At 44.6% G+C, this 20,414-nt stretch overlaps 1 protein-coding gene across 7 annotated transcripts in view; it reads left to right on the top strand.

The window, feature by feature from the left end:
• LIMCH1 (LIM and calponin homology domains 1) overlaps window positions 1-20,414 on the top strand; it is a 388,951-nt gene that overhangs the window by 68,560 nt on the left and 299,977 nt on the right. Inside the window, exon 1 of one of the 7 annotated variants that reach the window (XM_040335036.1) lies at window positions 11,154-11,197. The exons of the other annotated variants lie outside the window; for them this stretch is intronic. The gene's annotated coding sequence lies outside the window, so the exon portion shown is untranslated. Of the gene's footprint in view, window positions 1-11,153; window positions 11,198-20,414 lie in introns of those variants that run through there. 7 annotated transcript variants of the gene reach the window in all.

Raw genomic sequence — 20,414 nt, 5'->3', positions numbered from 1 at the left:
GGGCTGGAGATACAAGAGGGGCTGACCTCGTCATACCGGACTCCTACCAGGTACGTGACAAAGTCTTTAGCTGACACTCTAGGATTCTTCTTCCCCTCATTAAGCAGTTTGCACTGTGCTCTTGCAGTCATCTTTACAGGACGGCCACTCCTAGAGAGAGTAGCAGCAGTGCTGAACTTTCTCCATTTATAGACAATTTGTCTTACCGTGGACTGATGAACAGCAAGGCTTTTGGAGATACTTTTGCATAAAGCTGGAAAGGGTTATAAGTCAACAATTCTTAATCGTAGGTCTTCTGAGAGCTCTTTTGTGCGAGGCATCATTCACATCAGGCAATGCTTCTTGTGAAAAGCAAACCCAGAACTGGTGTGTGTTTTTTATAGGGCAGAGCAGCTGTAACCAACCTCCCATCTCATCTCATCTCATCTCATTGATTGGAGTGAGGTGTCAGCCAACAGGAGTCCAATTTGGCTCTTGGAGATGTCATTAGTCTAGGGGTTCATATACCTTTTCCACCTGCACTGTGAATGTTTACATGGTGTGTTCAATAAAAACATGGTAACATTTTTTTTTTTTGTGTGTTATTAGTTTAAGCACACTGTGATTGTCTATTGTTGTGACTTGAAGATCAGATCACATTTTATGACCAATTTGTGCAGAAATCCATATTGTTCCAAAAGGGTTCACATACTTTTTATTGCAACTGTATAACTTCCACAAATGGAAAGGCTTCTTTTACTGTAATGGGTGTGAAAATGATTCCCTCAAGAACTAGTGTGTACAGAAATATTTAGAATGTACAGTAAGGTGTACAGTGTGAAAAGGGAGGGTTTTCTGAAGATGAGCCATTTCCCTTGCTGGGGATGACCATGTGCACAATGGAAGCCCTGTGTACGCAGCAAGTACAAAACTTGAGTGCTTACTTTGCATGACAGTTGGGCTGGCAGTGTCTGGCATCTTTCTTTCTCCGGTTTCTTTCATGTGACAAGTGGAAAAGGCTAGTGGGACAAGCAGAGATGTGTGAGCAAGAACAGAGCATGCATTCATGTTTGTTGGAGTGCTGTAGCATTGGTAGGATACATCCGGGTTCAGGGAGCACCTCTGTGACAGAATTGTGTGCTTGTGAATGTTTCATGGCTAACAGCAGCGTGTACACTTGCTGAAAAAAAGCTTAGATTTTTATTTATTTTTTACTAAATTTTGCAAGTAGATGAAATTAAAATTGTTCCCCATTTTACCTCACGCGTGCCATAATTTTATGTAGCTTTTGTGGTGCTGTTCACGCTCTTGATCCTCCCTAACATCCAGTTTAGAAAACCTCAATCTTATTTTAATAAGCTTTCTATTTAAGATACATTAATAATTTAGTTTATTCAGCATGAAATGGAGCTTGGTTATCTAGCATGAGGCTGTATAGTCTGCAATATTGAAATTTTCAGTGAACTCATTCAATGAATCCAAGCTCTGCAAGCTGAGATAACAACATGCACTGTACTGATGCATTCACAAAATTTCACACTAATTACCAGCAAGAATGAACCTTTACATGTAAAGGGCACCTGTCATTTCAGATCCATTATGGCAGCGCCTTTCTGTCGGGCATCCACTCACCTGCTGCTGACACGTCGCTCACCTTGTTGTGTCACTGCAGCATCACCAGCCGTCCCATTAAAGTGAATAGGACTGCTGGTAAGTCGACAGCGGGTCAGAGGAGGAGCCGCTGTGGGACAGAGTTGACAGTTGGTCTTTAAAAATCATGATTTGAATCAAATCCACCCTGGATACACCGATTACCATTTTTTTTATTTATTTTTTTACCATGAGTACCGATACTTTTTATTTAATTTTTTTTTTAGTACTTGCCGATACCAATTACCGCTACCTACTGCAACGGTTTTGTTTACACTTCAGCTGTCAGTAGTGGTACAAAGCATTACAAAGTTATTTACAAATGGGAGAGTTTTTTATTTTAAATTTCCAAATTTTCAATGTAAAACCTATAAAAATAGTAACAAAGCAATGCGTTTTATAAATTAAAGTAAAAAGATTATATGCATTAAGATAAAAAGCCTCCTGTGTGTAGCAGCAGCCCCAGTACTCCCTAAAACGTACCTGAACCCCATCTCTTTCCAACATTGTCTACGAGTCCCTCGGCCATCTAGGACTCTACATTCTGATTCGATGAGACGAAGAAAAGGCACCATTGGCTGCCACAGCTGTCAATCAAAGTCAATGAGCCAATCAGGAGAGAGATGGGCCGCTCCGTGTCTGAATGGACGCACAGAGCTGCAGCTTGGCTCGGGTGCCCCCATAGCAAGCTGCTTGCTGTGGGGGCACTAAACAGGAGGGAGGGGCCAGGAGCACCAAAGAGGGACCCGAGAAGAGGGTAATCCAGACTGCCCTGTGCAAATCCACTGCAACAGAGAAGGCAAGTATAACATGTTATTTAAAAAGTCTGATTAAAGGTTAATAAAGGGGTTAAACAGAGAAACATTTACTAAATAAACAAAACAAATGTTTTATTTTATTTAACAGGTTGCTTTAAACTGACTTCATCTCCAGATCGAAGTTCGTCCCTTTGGATCTGTAAATGAATAAACAAATATACTATGTTTTTTTTTCTATCTTTCTGTTTCAGGCTGAGCAATGTTTTTAAGCATTGCCCAGCTACTTTTATTGGTTGTCAAAGCAGAGCTCCACCCAAAGGGGGAAGCTCCGCTTATTTGCCTCTTTTCCCCCCTCTGCTGCCACATTTTGGCACCTTCTTGGGAAGGGGGGGGGGGGAGAGAGTGGGTACCTGGTTTTAACAGATACCCACTCCCTCTCCCAGATGACTTGGTCGGAGCTCATCCGAAAATTCGCCCCCCATTCACAAAGCGTAGTGACCTTTGCGCATGCACAGTAGGGAACCGTCTGTGAAGCAGCACGGCTTCATCGCTGGTTTCCCTTACCCAAGATGGTGGTGGCAACACCCGAGAGTCTATTGAAAAATCGGCTCGGTTGCAGACACCGCTGGATTCATGGACAGGTAAATGTCCTAAGTCAGTAACTGCGATATTTGTAGCTACTCTCTTTTAATGTTTCTCTGAAGGAGCCTGGAACTCCGCTTTAAAGTGGATGTAAACCCGATTCTTTTTTTTTTTTTTTTTTGCTGCCACAATGTAGAGAATAAGATTTCCTATCATATGTGCCCAGTCTTGCCACAAATGGTTAATCCAGCTCTGAGCAATCCTCCTTTCTTTTTTTTCTTCTTTTCAGTGAGCTAAACTTTTGTACATTCTTCACCCTTGCTGTGAATGACAGGTTATTTACATATCTCATGCACTAGCCTGAGACAGGCATTATTATTTTTTAATTCCCACCCCCACTCCTTTTCTGAAGTCATGTGGTTACTTTTCTGGATTTTGACTGGATGTTAGTGATCTTAGCAGAATTTAGTGTAAGGAATACACAGGAGAAAATACATATTGATAAGGGGAGTGTAGAGGTGGGCGGGGAGTCTACTGACATCATGACTCCACCCACCGAGCTCCAGACAACAGACCCACCCACAGAATCTGCAGTTTTTCATTTCTTATAACAGACAGAGGGGAGACATTTGACAGGTAAGGATACATGCAGGAGGCATCTATATACTTATAGATCAGCACTATGGCAGTAGTTTAGAAAGGATGAGAGTGGGTTTGCATCCACTTTAGGGAGGCAGCTGCCCCAGTTCTTAACAACCAAAACATTTTTTTTTTAGGTTTCAGTTGTCAGTAGGGGTATGCCGCTGACGGCTGAAAGAACCGACCCTGAAAGTATTGGTTTCAGGCATTGGAGCATTTGCACGAGTACCGATACCCTTTGCAAATGCTTAGTATCGGCACCATTGTTGCAACCCTAGTTCTAAGGCTGCTTTCACATTGGCAGCGGAGGTGCAGTGACTGTATCGCCGCGCTATTTTTAGCGCTGCTATACCGTCGTATTTACCGCGATATTCGGGCGGTAAGGTTTTAACCCCCGCTAGCGGCCGAAAAAGGGTTAATACCGCCCGCATTGCGGGCAGTATTACCACGGTTTCCCATTGATTTCAATGGGAAGGGGCGGTATAGGAGCGGTAAACACCCCGCTCCTATACCGCTCCAAGGATGCGGCTAGCAGGACTTTTGGAGCGGTCCTGCTACCGCACCGCTTCAGTGTGAAAGCCTTCGGGCTTTCACATTGAAGCCTGCAGGGCATGATTTTTTTCATGCGGTATAGCAGCGCTATATTTAGCGCTGTACCGCATGGAAAAACGCCTCAATGTGAAAGGGGTCTAACTCTTCCTTGTTTTACTGAAAATAAGTATTTAATTGCGGTCCAAGTCCCTACTGGAGAGATTTCCCATAATTTCCTGCCCCCACTTCCCGTTTTCTTGATTGTGATTCAGGTTGCAATTAAAAAAACATGACAGTAAGGGCTTCCCATCCACTGAAATGACAGGTTTACGTTCAATAAAAAAAAAATGTATGTCCCTGACCTAAACTGGTTGCCTGTAGGTCATTGTGTCATTGTTTTTAAAATAAGATGATGTGTTGCTGGGAAGCAGATGACATTTTAAAATACAGTTTGGTATGTGGTATGTAATGTCAGTAAAATGATGTGATCCTGTCCATAGAAAGGATCCTGTGAGCAGCTGTCATTGTACCTCCTGTTTCCTCCATTCACATTATTCTGTGTCATCTGATGTCACCTTTCTCAAATTTCTGTGGACACGGCATTCAAAAAGTTCCCAAGTTTTACACACAGTATGTCCTAGCTGTAACCTAGAAAGGTACTTGTACGTTCTTATTGAGTGTATTTTGCAATGTAAACATTGACGTTTAATAGATGTTAACTTAACCAACACTAAAACTATGAATAACTTGTAGAAATTGATTTTAATTAGGATAAAGAGGAATTTTTTTATGTGTGGGTGAAAGCACAGTAATGCAAAGAAGCTGAGAGCAATGAGCAATAGAGGTGTGTGTGTGTGTGTGTGTGTGTGTAAAGTTTTCTAATTGTCTGTAATGGTATGTCATTTTCATATAAAGTGTGCGCAGTCCCTTCTCCTTTTGAATCGGGGAAGTGACTGTTGTCCGCAGTCATCGCTTATAGAGGATGCAGTTGTGTGTTTTAGGCCTCGATTATTAATTCTTTTGGGAGCTTCAAGTGGGTCAGATGTTACAGCTGGATCTGCCTTTTCTCTAGATTATATAGGTTTCATGTGTGACCTGTGGCCCCCAACTGACATCAAGGTTGAGGAGTGTCCAGAATTTAGTGGGATTAATGCACAGTATACTGTATTTGAAACTGAATGTAAGATAGTTGCAGTGTTTGTAATTTTTAGTTAAAGCGGAAGTAAACCTATCCGTAAAACAGTTTCATTTCCGGGAAATGCCGCAAATGTAACACTCCCATTGGTTGTGCTTTCAACCCAACTGTCAAACCATCCAATGGCTTGTGTCATAACTGATCACATGTGCAGCATCATGGCAGTTGTGCATTAAACAGACAGATGGCAGCTTCCTTGGCTGAAAACGATAGGGGGTTTACTTACACTTTAAAAGTGGAAGCTCTGCTTGTTTGCTTCCTCCCCCCTCCGGTGCCACATTTGGCACCCTTTTTGGGGGGGAACAGGTTCCTGTTTTTGACAGGGACCTGTCCCTACCTCTGGGAAACCTTGCTGCGGCGAGATTTGGCAAGGTTCCCCCGGCAGGCCAGTTACAAAGCGCAGCACACTTTGTGCACACGCAGTAGAGTGGCTGCGAAGCTGAAGGGCTTCACTGATGGTTTCCCTTACTATGAATGGTGGCAGCAGCACCTGATCGGAAAATCGGCTGGGGTGCCAACATGGCGGTATCCCTGGGCAGGTAAGTTTCCTAATATCTTTAAAGTCGGCAGCTACAGTCTTTGTAGCTGCTGACTTTTAATTATTGGAGGGGAGACTGGAGCTCCACTTTAAAGTAGAACTGTTTATACTTGCCTGCTATGGGCAATAGTTTTGCACAAAGCAGCCCCGACCCTCCACTTCTGGGGTTCCCTTCCGGCGCACTCCCCTTCTACCCTCCGCAGTGTGGGAGGGGGAGCTGCATGCATTAAAGTGGTTGTAAACCCTTTATTACTACTTTTGCCTACAGGTAAGCAGGATAATAATCACTGGTTGATTGCATTTCATTTAAAAAGCATGCACCTGGGAATGGGAGGGTGGATGATGCAAGGTGTGTGCTAATGAGATCAGTTGGTCAACTCCTTCCTGTGTCATGATCTAGAGCAGGGGTCTCCAAAATATGGCCCTCCAGTTGTTCAGGAACTACAATTCCCATCGTGCCTAGTCATGTCTGTGAATGTCAGTTTTACAATGCCTCATGGGACGTGTAGTTCCGCAACAGCTGGAGGGCCGTAGTTTGGAGATCTTTGATCTAGAGCAGTGATGGCGAACCTTGGCACCCCAGATGTTTTGAAACTACATTTCCCATTATGCTAAACTACACGTCAGAGTGCATGAGCATCATGGGAAATGTAGTTCCAAAACATCTGGGGTGCCAAGGTTCGCCATCACTGATCTAGAGTCTGATCAGGAAGAAGATATTACTAATGGAAACGTGGATTAGGACAAGAAAAGTAAGTGGCTGTAGATTTAATGGAATGCTTTAATAGTTTTGCAAAACAAGTACACGAATACCATATTGGTGCATAGGGGAGCTTAGAATTTTTAGAAAGTAAAAAAAGTGTACAAAGGTGAACTTCCCCTTTTAAGGCCAGCCTTACACAGTTCAAATCTCACCCGGTTCAGCAGAAAATTCAAACCGTTAATGGGCAGGCTGAATGTCCCAAGTTGATCGATCGACCAGTCTGCCGGATTCTTACAATTATTGCTAGCGGCTGCAGCTCCATTGGGAGAGAGAGGGCGGGGCCAAAACGACAGCTCCCTGTCTGAATGGACACACAGAGCTGCCGCTCGGCTCGGGTGCCCCCATAGCAAGCTGCTTGCTGTGGTGGTACTCAACAGGTGGCAGGGACGAGAGAACCTGAGAAGAGGAGGTTCCAGGCTGCCCTGTGGAAATCCACTGCACAGAGCAGGCAAGTATAACATGTACAAAAAAAAAACTAGACTTTACAATCACTTTAAAGCGGAGGTCGGTGCTGCAAAAATGAAAAGCCAGCAGCTGCACATAATGCAGCTGCTGACTTTTAATAATCGGACAATCTTGCCGTAGACCCCGTTAGGACTCGTACCACGAAACAAGGCTGTAGCAGTGGGCTTGGAGGCCTTGGCATACGCAAAGTCTAATAAGAGATTTCCCACGTTTGCCCTAATCCAAAAAATATGAAACAAGGCCAGACAGTTACAGGCAGTAGAAGGTTTCACCAAATAAAGCCCAATTTGGAATAATAGATACTACCCGGAACTACACACTCTGACACGTGAGGCTCGGTGGAGGAGGTATGGCGTCACGCACCTACGTCACATTTTTGTGGCGGGTCAATTGAGCACCTTTGCTGATCTGAGGGAGCGATTTCGGCTTCCACGGACGATGCACTTTTATTATATGCAACTGCAACACGCCATCAGGGCTCAGTTTGGTGGGACTCCGGGGACCCTTTCACCGACCCCCATATTTTATTATATGGAGGAGGTGGACAGCTATAAGGGCTTTATTTCCAATTGCTACTCGATGCTACTAGGGGTGTTCCTGACAGGATTTCCTTTAATGACGGTGACCCAATGTGAGAACGATGTCGGTGCTCTAGAGGGGGAACAGTGGGAGGAAGCGCTTCAGGTGGTACTAATGTCCTCCCTTAACGTGGCGCAGCATCTGTCGCAGTTATATATTATACTGAGAGTGCATTACACGCCAGCCAGGCTGGCTAGAATGGGGGTGAGACCAAACTCCGACTGCCCAAGGTGTGCGAGAGACCACCGAGACTTAATTCACATGTTGTGGCGCTGCCCAAAGCTACATTTGTACTGGACAGGGGTACTGAATACCATAAATAGAGTCTTCTCGGTGACTAGCCCGACTGACCCCAAACCGTGCATCCTGGGCATCCTAGACAATCTCCCCCTGGAGGACAATTTCAAACCGCCCATTGCAAGAGCCCTATTTCAGGCACGGGTACTCATCCTTAGGCGATGGAAGGCGGCTGAACCCCCCTTGCTTAGGGAATGGATCAATAAGGTGGGAGACACGTTGAGACTAGAGAAGTTTATCTTTCAACACAGGGGGAGCCCTGGTAAATTTGAAAGGCAGTGGTCACCCTGGCTGAGCACCCCAGGATTGTCCCCAGTGGACCTTGTACTGGATAGGTTACTGCTTTGAGACTATTGACCCAGGTATAATTCTAGATTTTGCCGTTAGAGGGGATGGGGGAAGCAATTTCTGTGGGTGTATGAGCGATCTTTATAACCTTGAGTTGCAATTACCATGCATGGGGAGGCGGGATGGGGGATTATTGGCTGTGATGTTTGGGCACTATGTTTTTGTGGAACTGGAAGTCATGACATGTATGTAAAACATTTGTTCTTTAATAAACTTGTTTCTGAAAAAAAATAAAAATAATAATCGGACAATCTTACCTTTCCTGGAGTCCAGCAATGTCGGCACCACAGCTGATGTTTCCATCAGCTGTCCGGTGCTGCCACCTCCATTGCGAGTAAGGGAATCCGGAAGTTTTGCTTTATGCTTCACAGCGGGAACCCAACTGCGAGGCGCCTCTCCTCTCTCCTACTGGCCTGGGGACCGGGGAAGGAGGAGGGAGCGCCGCAGTGATGTCGATACCCGTGGCTGAGGCTCCCGGAAGTGGGGACAGCATACCTGTGAAAGACGGGTATCCTGCCCCCCCCCCCTCCCCCGAAAGGTGCCAAATGCGGCATCGGAGGGGAGGAGTACAATGAACGCAAGTTACTTTTGGGTGAAACTCCGCTTTAAGGCCACTTTCACACTGAGGCACTTTACAGGCGCTATATCGCTAAAAATATTGCCTGGAAAAGCGCCTCTCACTTCAGTTGAAAGCCCAAGTACTTTCACACTGGAGCGGTGTGCTGGCAGGATGCTAGAAAAAGTTCTGCAAGCAGCATCTTTTGAGGCGCTGTATATACCGCTCCTACAGCACCCCTTCCCATTGAAATCAATGGCAGTGCCACTGAAACGGGCACTTTAAACCTTTTTTTGGCAGTTAGCTGAGGTTAAAAGCGCCGACACCTGCCCACCCCAGGGTGAACGTTCCCTAAGTATCCTCTTGTGTGACTGGTCCCATACAATAATAGGAAAAAGATAGCCATCAGTCCATATCTGTAGCATTTATAATGTCATACAAGTGCTTATGTCGCACAAAATGTTTATATGGCCTATGCATGTAGCATTTAAACTATGGGCCAAATCCTAAAAAGAGATACGACGGAGTAACTGCTGTTACTCCGTCGTATCCCTGGTCCTAACTATGGAACTGATCCACAGAATCAGTTTTCCATAGTTAGGCAGAAGATCCGACATGTGTAAGGGACTTACACTGCCGGATCTTAGGATGCAGTACCGCATCCGCCGCTGGGGGCGTCACGAGCATGCGCAGTACGGCCGGCGCGGGAGCGCACCTCATTTAAATGGGAATCGCCCCCATGAAATGAGGAACGCCTTGCGCCGGCGGAATTTAAGTTACACGGCCAGAAATTTCTAGGTAAGTGCTTTGTGGATCGGGCACTTAGGTAGAAATTTTAAGGCAGTGTAACTTAAATTAGAAATTCGCGGTTACGCCGGGTCTTTGTGGATTTGGCCCTATATGATCATTATAGGCAATGTAATGCTATCTTTGTGATGTGTACATAAGAAAGTTTGTGCAGTCCATAATTATTTATGCTTGCTGTCAATTTTTTTTTTTTTTTTTTTATTCTGTTGGCAGATCTGCTCACTGTAGTGCTCCATGAATTGAATTCCCCCATTTTTATTAATTTTTTTTTTCACACATTCTTTAGTTGCATTATAATATTTTTCTTTCTTGTTGCCCTTCAGTCTGATCCAGCAATGGTCCTGCCCACCCGACAGCCATCAGTGGTGGTCAAGTGGGAAAGATGACCGCAATAGCACCCCTTCCCCTCCCACCAGACCCTATACCTTCTCTAGATTTTACAGTTGGGTTTACAGACCGTGGCCCGGAATAACTGTAACTTAGGGCACAAGTTCAGTATTCAGAAAGAACTTGCGCCCTAAGTTAAGGCGGCGTAGCGTATGTAGTCCGGCGTAAGCCTGCGGATTTCAAATTCTCCATGCAGTGGGCGTGTTGTATGGTAATGAAGGCTGACCCCACGTAAATTACGTTTTTGGCCAACGGCGCATGCGCCGTCCGTGAACGTATCCCAGTACGCATGCTCCAAATTAACCCGCAAAAAGCCAATGCTTTCGACATGAATGTAAATTATGCCCAGCCCTATTCGCGAACGACTTAGGCAAACAACGTAATCAACGGAAAATTTGACGCTGGCCCGACGTCCATACTTAACATAGGCTACGCCTCCATATAGCAGGGGTAACTTTACGCCGGAAAAAGCCTAACGTAAACGACGAAAAAAAAAATGCACCGGGCGGACGTACGTTTCTGAATCGGCGTATCTACCTAATTTGCATATTCCTTGCGTGAATCTACAGACGCGCCACCTAGCGGCCAGCGTAAATATGCAGCCTAAGATACGACGGTGTAAGAGACTTACGCCGGTCGGATCTTAGGGAAATCTATGCGTAACTGATTCTAAGAATCAGGCGAATAGATACGACCCCGCCACTCAGAGTTACGACGGCGTATCCGGAGATACGCTGTCGTAACTCGTATCCGAATCTGGGCCCGTAGCTTCAAGCCCTGAAATTCCTACAACTTTTATTACCCAAGTTTTTTTCGTTATTTTAATGATCCTATTATCAGATGTTTTCTTCACACCTGTTGGTGGAATCGGTGAAGTTTGCAGTCTCCAGCACATATTCATTGTGCACATAAAATGTTTTCTTTCTGTCATGTTTTCTGCTCCAGGACAACATCCGCAGCAACATGTTTTTCAGCACAGATAAGTTTTCTCACGCATACGTAACAAAAGGCTGCAATGCTGCTGTCTCAGCTTGCCGAGCTTTCACAATAGTTCCCTCTAATGATCTATTTGGATTGTAGATCACTGAATGGTCTGCTAATGGCTCGTACAGTTCTGTTGTAGGTAAGTCATATTTTCTGCTTCTGTTTAAGGGCCCATTCACACTATGCACACGTGCGTTAATCCACTGCAATTGATCACTTAACATGCAATGCATTGAGGCAGCCTATTCTTTATGAATGGGCTGGCAATTTGCCACTATGAAAAAAAAAAAAAGGATTAGTATATGCATCTATCTGCTGTGTGTTACCACCAACATTGAACCACCAGGTTGAGTGATGGTCAGCGGGGAGCTTGAGATGGACTTTATACAGGGTATTCCTAGTTGTACTGTTTTACTGCATCCCCCAATTCAAATTGTGTTCCTAGCAATAGAAAACGCAAAGCGGCAGATAAACGGGCATTGTGACCTGTATCGTTTATAGCTATATCACATTTATGTTGTAAACTGGCTAAAGGAAATTTAGACTCGGATCCCTCACACCCAGTGTAATCTGTAATTAGTTTGGCTAGTTTTTTTTATGCAATACAAATAGTGCATTTATGTTGGTGACTGCAATATCCATGTATTCAACATTCTATCATTTCTTATAAAGATGACTGTAGTTTTGAAGATCTATTATCTAAAATATTACTGAATAATAACATATGGGCTACTGTGGGCAGGAAGAGTCTTGGTAATGGGCATTTGCTGAATCTGGAAATGCATATGTTGTCTATTACCAGAATTAATTATTTTTGACAATAAGGCAACAGATTTCCCAGTGATTTCTTTCTAAAGCATGAGCGTGTGATTTTTGTATTCTGAACAACATAGTTTTATCTTCTAGCTTCAGGGTGTTTTTTGGAGTTACACGTTTAATTATCTTTTGAAGGGATCTCTGATTTGTAATGCAGTACACAACACGTAATTATCAGGACTGGCTTGCAGCATTCCCAGTAGGCTTTGTTACCCCTAGGATCTATTTCATACATATAATGTACTTTCTATAGTTTGAGTCTTTTTTTCTTTTTGAACGGTACCTTCCGAAAAGAGAATTTCCTAGGAATAAAAAGAATGTGACCCAAACATGAAATTAATGTTTGAAAGTAACACATACTGCAAAATACAGGATTATAAAGTGCTGACTAATGCCTTGTTTCCACTGAACGGAATGGTTCGTGTCAGTAAATTTGGAGCGGTTAGAATGGGACCGGTCTATTCTCGTGAGCGTTTCCACTGCAAATCGGACCGTCAGGGACCATTCAGGGTTTAGAAAAAATGCCTAGCGCGTCCACCGATCAGTGGAATGTCCTAATGGAACCGTTCCATTTTCTATGGCCACACATCTGAAGCAAGACCCAGAATGGTCCGGTACGGTTCGGTTTAATGGCACACTTTCATAGTGGAAACACCCAAAATAGCATACCGTACCAAACCACTCAGTGGAAACGAGGCATAATGCTACCTTGGGCCCATTCATGAGCCACGGAGATCAACCCGTATCAACTATGTATCACAACAGTACTTATTGATGAGGATTTTGGGTTCAAGTAGCCTGCAATCTCCATCATTAATCATTGTTATACGCCCAGTCCATTGTTCTGTTAAAACTCCACATAAAAACTTTCCAGATGTTGTAAAATACAGCAGCTCTGTGTGTGTGTGTGTGTGTGTGTAATGATATATATTTTTTCCTTTCAAAAAGCAGTCCTTGATCTCTAATCAGGTACTTTTCCTAAACTAAGTATATGTTGTCAGTCTGCTGCAAGCAGGAGAAAGCATTTCCTTAGTCTCCTCATGTGGTCAGACAACAATAGTGTCATTTTGCGAAATGATACACTGCTCCAGATTGGTCCACACCACTCATGCCCCAGTAAAGAACAGGTGCTGATCCTATCAACAGATCCTGCCCGTAACGGCCCTGAGTGAAGGTAAAGTGGAATAGGATGATCGCACACTGATGGAGCTAAAAAGCTAACTTGTTGTTGTGAATCCAAAAAGCAACCAACAGAAACACAGGACCTGTTGACGTGTTTCACGCTTAGTCATTACATGTTCGTTATTTCAGACGCTGGCTGACATAGGGGCTCACATGACCAGTGCGGCTTGAAAAAAGCTTAGTATAGGCCTGGCCCTGAACAAGTATTTATAGCCCTTGAAATTTTCCACATGTTGTCATGTTACAATCAAAAAAGTACATGTATTTTATTGGGATTGCAAATAATTGTGAAGTGGAAGGAAAGGTTTGTTGGAGAACCTTAGTGAACAGCATCATGAAGGCCAAGGAACCCACCAGACAGGTCTTGGATAAAGTTGTGGAGAAGTTTAAAGCGGGGTTAAGTAATAAAAAAATACCCCAAGCTTTGAAAATCTTACGGAGCACTGTTCAATCCATCATCCAAAAATGGAAAGAGTATGGCACAACTGCAAATCTACAAGGACACGGCCGTCCACCTAAACTGACAGGCCGGTGCAAGGAGAGCATTAATCAGAGAAGCAGCCAAGAGGTCCATGGTAACTCTGGAGGAGCTGCAGAGATCCACAGCTCAGGTGTCCACAGAACAACTATTAGCTGTGCATTCCACAAATCTGGCTTTTATTTAAAAGAGGCAAGAAGAAAGCCATTGTTGAAAGAAAGCCATAAGAAGTCCCGTCTGCAGTTTGCAAGAAGCCATTTGGGGGGACACAGCAAACATGTGGAAGATGGTGCTCTGGTCAGATGAGACCAAAATTGAATGTTTTGGCCTAAAAGCAAATCGCTATGTGTGGTGGAAAACTAACACTGCGCATCACCCCTGAACACACCATACCCACCATGAAACATGGTGTTGGCAGCATCAAGGGGCCTGGTCCTTTAGCTGCATTTTGCTCCAGGTCTTAAAGCGGGAGTTCACCCAATTACGTTTTTTTTTCTCTTTTCCCCTTAGATGGATGCTCGTTTTGTCTAGGGGAATCGGCTAGTTGTTTTAAAATATGAGCCGTACTTACCGTTTTCAAGATGCATCTTCTCCGTCGCTTCCGGGTATGGGTCTTCGGGAGCGGGCGTTCCTTCTTGATTGACAGTCTTCCGAGAGGCTTCCGACGGTCGCATCCATCGCGTCACTAGTAGCCGAAAGAAGCCGAACGTCGGTGCGGCTCTATACTGCACTTGCGCACCGACGTTCGGCTTCTTTCAGAAAATCGTGACGCGATGGATGCGACAGTCGGAAGCCCCTCGGAAGACTGTCAATCAAAATAGGAACGCCCAGTCCCGCAGCCCATACCCGGAAGCGGCGGAGAAGATGCATCTCGTAAACGGTAAGTACGACTCATATTTTAAAACAACTAGCCGATTCCCCTAGACAAAACGAGCATCCATCTAAGGGGAAAAATAGTTATGTATGGGTGAACCTCCGCTTTAAGTGGTTAACCTCACTGAGTTCACCAAAATGTAGATTGCGTAGTAAGTACTAGGAAAACACGCTGCTTTCAACAGAGCAGATCCTACATATTCCTAATGTACAGTATTTAGAGATAAATTGAAATGATTAGCTATTTGCTGCTGACGGATCAAATAAAGCCCCTTCCAGGCAAATAGTGGATTGGTTGTTCTAATAACACGGTCAGTGATTTGCTGGCTTTGTGGTTAGTCACACAGTTTATGAATTGTGATTGTTGAAATTTGTAAATTGCGCAATTAGCTGCAGCGGTGCTGAATTCAGGCGATGTGTGATCCTTCACATATATAACACAATTCAATACATAAAGCACAGGCTTATACTTCTTATTTTACACAAGGCTTGCTGTTGATTACAAAGGTAAATTCAAATCTGCAGTATCTTTCCTTGGGTGAAAAGTGGTCTTTGTATTCTGTATCCTTTTACTACTACTTGTCACCATGTGGAGAGGAACAATAGTTCATGTGCCTGCAGATACCTGATAGGGTTTATTATTGTGGGACTGCCTTCATCTACATCTACCATAGCTTGAGCTGAAAGAATGAGGCAACATATAATACCTGGGTCGTTTAAAAGAACAAGGAGAAGTAAATCTAAATCTGGGTCATAAAGAATGCTCTTGCACATTTGTCTTCAGATGTGCAACAAAAGGGCTTAAAGCAGGCATGCATTTATATGGATCTAACCTGTTATTTACACAGCACTGCCATCTTGGGCAGTACTGTCACTCAGTGGTGTACTTTTTAACCGAGATGCATATAATATAGAAGTACCTTCTGCGGGGGAGTCGATTCCCAAGAGAAAGTAACTTTGAAGTCAGCAGAGGATGTCATTAGCGACATACATGATGGCATATTTCATGCATGTTTTATTTCATAGAACAGCAGTATTTACTAAAGTTGTAGAGAAGACCCCACCTCTAGCATCTACACCAGGGGTGGCCAACCAGTGGCCCGGGGGCTATATGTGGCCCGCGGAGACCTCTGATGTGGCCCGCGATCTTCTGCTCTGGAACAGTGGGTTGGCAAGCCCAGATCGCAGGTTGCCGACCAGCCATGCCACAGCATCAGTGTTGTGAATGAAGCTGGTGGTAGTGGAAGAAAGCAGCTGTGGACCAGAGCCCCATAAGCTGATTTTTTTTTTTCTCTACAGGGCCGGCTTTGCCACAGGGGGAGTCTATAACAAGGTTCAGCTAACCCGCAGGATAGACACAGGTGCACTATGCTGCACTCGCGGTGTGGGTAGACTGCAGCACATGAAAGCAGTTTTAGGCCCTTTTCACACGATCAGCCTGACCAAATGGGGCCCTCAATTCACCTCTATAGAGTGACAGACGTCCATTTAGGCCCGCCTACCTCCAATCCGAAAAACAGAAGGGAATTCGTCCCCTTCCATCTGGGCAGATCGGAGGGCCTATAGAGTAGCCGTGACCTGTCATTCGCCCGCTCTGCTCATTGTGGCCCGCAATTGGTTACCAAGTTGCTTAAGTGGCCCTCGTTATTCAAAAGGTTGGGCACCCCTGATCTACACTGTAGTTACATTACTCAGACCCATGTGACTTTGTAAATGGACCTCTTGTGTAAAAGTTTTTTTATTACTGTACCTGCATGGGTTTCTTCCCGGTAACCCGGTTTCCTCCTACCCTCCAAAGACATGCTGGTAGGTTAAAGTGGTTATTTATTTTTACCCACAGGTAGGCTTTTATATTAAATCTTACCTGTATGTAAAATTATTGTCTCCTAAGCATGCAGAGATATTCGGTGTCTCTGCGGCTGGTGATGTCACCGACGCATGAGCTCTGAAGAAATGGCATTCCGTGCCGTTCCTTCAGAGCTATGTGCCGAGGCCAAAGCTCCCACGTGCATAAGTGGCTGCAGTGCATGAACCTGCAAGGAAGACCAGATGAAGCATCTGTAACGGTGACAGCATGCTGTTGGAGGGCTTTGTTCCAAGGTAAGTCTTTCATAATATGCTAGTATGCGGTGCATACTAGCACATTATGATATTGCTTTGCATGAGAAAACAGTTTTTTCTTTAAGGAGTTTACTCCTCTTCACTGCCAAGCTACTTGCCATGGGGGCACACCTGCGGGCTCGCTCCTGAGCTGGACTATGTGCATTAGGGGGAGTAAATAGTGCTTCGTGCTTGGTCAGTGGGAGCAAAAAAAAAGACATGGTGCCTGTAGTCAGTAGAAGGAGGAATAGTGCCCTCTTGTTTGGTTTCAGTGGGATGAATTTTCCCCATCATCGGAATCAGCAGGTGGAATAGTGCCCCCTTATTGCTATTAGTGGGATGACTATTGCCCCTATCGTTGGTATCCATGTGATAAATAGTTCCCTATCATTGGTATCAGTGGGAGGATTCATGCCCCCTCATTTGGTATCAGGGAGAGGAATATGGCTCCATTATTCATAACCGTGGGATAAATAGTACTCCATTTTTGACATCGATGGGAGAATTGGTGCCACATCATTGGAATTAGTGAGAGAAATATTGCTCCATTGCTTAACCACTTGACCACCGCCCCATGTCAAAAAGACGTCCTGTTTTTAAAGTTGAATATCTCGATAACGGCAGCAGCTGCTGCCACAACCGAGATATTCATCTTTTCAGGGGGCGGTGGTGTACACGATAACGGCGGTCTCCGCGGCGGATTCGCCGCGAGATCGCCGTTATCGGTGGCGGGAGAGGGGCCCCCCCCTCCCGCGCCCTCCGCCGCTTACCGGAGCCGTCGGTAGCGGCGGAGGGGATCGGATGTGTCCGGCAGCTGAGCGGGGACGGGACTGAAGGAGAAATCTCCTTCACCCGTCCTCATAGCTCTGCTGGGCGGAAGTGACGTCAAAACGTCAGTCCCGCCCAGCCTCTTAAAGAAACATTTTTTTTTTTGTCATTTGAAAAAATGACATTTTTATTTTTTTTTTATTTTTTTTGCATTTAAGTCTAAATATGAGATCTGAGGTCTTTTTGACCCCAGATCTCATATTTAAGAGGACCTGTCATGCTTTTTTATATTACAAGGGATGTTTACATTCCTTGTAATAGGAATAAAAGTGATCAATTTTTTTTATTTTTTTATTTCAGTGTAAAAAATTATAAAACTAAATAAAAATAAATAAGAAAACAAAAATTTTTTTTTTAAAGCGCCCCATCCCGACGAGCTCGCGCGCAGAAGCAAACGCATACGCGAGTAGCGCCCGCATATGAAAACGGTATTCAAACCACACAGGTGAGGTATCGCCGCGATCGTTGGAGTGAGAGCAATAATTCTAGCCCTAGACCTACTCTGCAACTCAAAACATGCAACCTGTAGAATTTTTTAAACGTCGCCTATCGAGATTTTTAAGGGTAAAAGTTTGACGCCATGCCACGAGCGGGCACAATTTTTAAGCGTGACATGTTGGGTATCATTTTACTCGGCGTAACATTATCTTTCACAATATATAAAAAAATTGGGCAAAATGTATTGTCTTATTTTTTAATTCAAAAAAGTGATTTTTATCCAAAAAAAGTGCGCTTGTAAGACCGCTGCGCAAATACGGTGTGACAAAAAGTATTGCAATGACTGCCATTTTATTCCCTAGGATGTCTGCTAAAAAAAATATATAATGTTTGGGGGTTCTGATTAATTTTCTAGCAAAAAAATTGTGATTTTCACATGAAGGAGAGAAGTGCCAGAATAGGCCTGGTGGTCAAATGGTTAATAACCGTGGGATTACCCATTATTGATATCAGTGGGAGGATTGGTTCCAGTTGTTGGTATCAGTGGGCGGAATAGTGCCCCATCATTGGTGTCAGTGTTGGGAATAGTGCCCCATCATTTATCAGTGGGTGGTATAGTGCCCCATCGTTATCAGTCAGAGGAATAGTGTCCCATCATTGATATCAGTGGAATGAATAGTGTCCCGTCATTGATATCAGTGGAATGAATAGTGTCCCATCATTGGTGTCAGTGGGAGGAATAGTGCACCATCTTTAGAGTCATTGGAAAGAATAGTGCCTAGTATCAGTGGGCAGGCAAAGGTTGGCAAAGGGCTGCAGTTGGTCGTAGGTGATCTCAAACGGCAGTTATACAGCTGTATGACTCAAGATACTGGAGTTCCTAGGCATCGGTAGTGCATTCCTGTCTTTCAGAAGTACATTTTTCAGGGTACTATTTAAACTCTGTTATCTTTAGATGTTGCCCTATGTAGCGCTCACCCCCGAAGGAGCCGCTGGTCATAGATTGGGTGGCATGTTACCTCTGTGACTCCGCCGTCTAGGGTAGTTGATGAGAGCCAAAGTAATGGAATGTCCACACAGCAGGTGTCTTTTTCTTGTGCTTTTATTTACCCAACAAAGTAAATCTTGAGGTAGAGAGTAAAGATGTATGAGGAGAAGAAAACAGCAGATTCAGGCATAACGATACGGAAACAGTCCTGCTTCCAACAACACTTTACTTTCGTTGCCACTCCAGCCGGAGTGGGTATAGTGTACCTGGACAGGCCTCTCACACCGGCCTGGCAGCCAGAGTATCACTCGGAACGTTGAGGGAAAAGATCTCTGCCACAGACCCTCCCTAGAATTTAGATCATGGAGACAATCCTCCTTGGTAGTATTTGTGCCTGGATCAACTTCAGGTAGTTTTCAATTAGGTTACCGACTGACATGTGGCTGACATCCCACCTTTCAGTGTCTGGTTACCTTGATCCCCGATGGATTGTCGAGGCCCTATTGGATCGCCAGCCTCTCTTGGCTCTCCTCAGGTGGACTCCCCACCGAACAGCTATCTTGCTTCTTCTCAGAATTGGGGACCCAGTCGATTAATGGGGCCCCGCCACAGCTTTAAATGTTCCGGGCCAACATGATCCTGGAACCAGGAACACCGCATGGCACGTGCACCCCGGCCTGGTAGGCCATCTTGCCGGGGGGCCGTGATGTGTGGTCACCCTGAAGGTGGGTGCCACACCGGGAAAAGAACCCTGCTTCAATGGCGTCTGTTCCAGAAGTACCCTCCCCCAGCATACCCTGCGAGAGAAACTCCCTCCTGATTGGCTGCTGGCAAGAGGCACCCAAACCTCGACTCCACTGGCGCCACCTGTCGCCCCGGAGTGGTATAACACCCCAACAACAGAATGAGCCCACCGCACAGCCTAGCTGAAACAGAGACCCTCTCTAGAATTAAAATTGAGATCAGAGTCAAATTATACTCTGATTATCCCCTAAATTTTGTCAGCACCGGTACTTGGAAGTACCCCGGCGCTACACCTATAACATAGCAGATCTTGATTTCTGTGGTCAGGTCCACTTCAGTAAAACATATGAACATTATCAGAATTCCATCTTGGAATTTTCCTTGTCTGCACAGTCCAGGTTGTTCACAGCTTTCATTCTCCACATAAATAAAGCCAGCTGCTCTGTGAGCTTCCTATTTTTTTTCTTCTTTTCACTTTCTAAATCACGTACCTGGACACAGCACATTTCAGCCTAGACATACTTTACACAGTGATTTTCCTTTCTAGTCTGTGACATAATGCAAACGCTTGGCTCCACTCGTCATTATTCTGTTCCATAAGCTGTGGACTGCACAAGTGTAAAATTCTGCAGATGTTCCATGTGTGTGTGATCCAGCTGCATAGTACATGCTGTTTGATGAGCTCTGCTGTGATTTTAAAGTGCGAGCAGGAAATATGGCCTCATATATATCCAGAAGTGGAATTATTTTACAGTGCGTTGGAGTATGGCATGCCCTTCAGTTAATGAACATATGCATTTCTAAGTTTCAGCAGGAAATATGGTCTTTAAAATTGGTCTACCTGCAGTTCAGTGCCAGCATCATCTGTCTAGATGTGATCACTGCCAATTCTATAAAATTATGAGCTTC

Source organism: Rana temporaria, chromosome 1, assembly GCF_905171775.1.
Source record: "Rana temporaria chromosome 1, aRanTem1.1, whole genome shotgun sequence".
Taxonomy (NCBI): Eukaryota; Metazoa; Chordata; class Amphibia; order Anura; family Ranidae; genus Rana; species Rana temporaria.
Note: the sequence above shows the minus strand (reverse complement) of the source record. Positions and strands in the feature narration are given on the sequence as shown.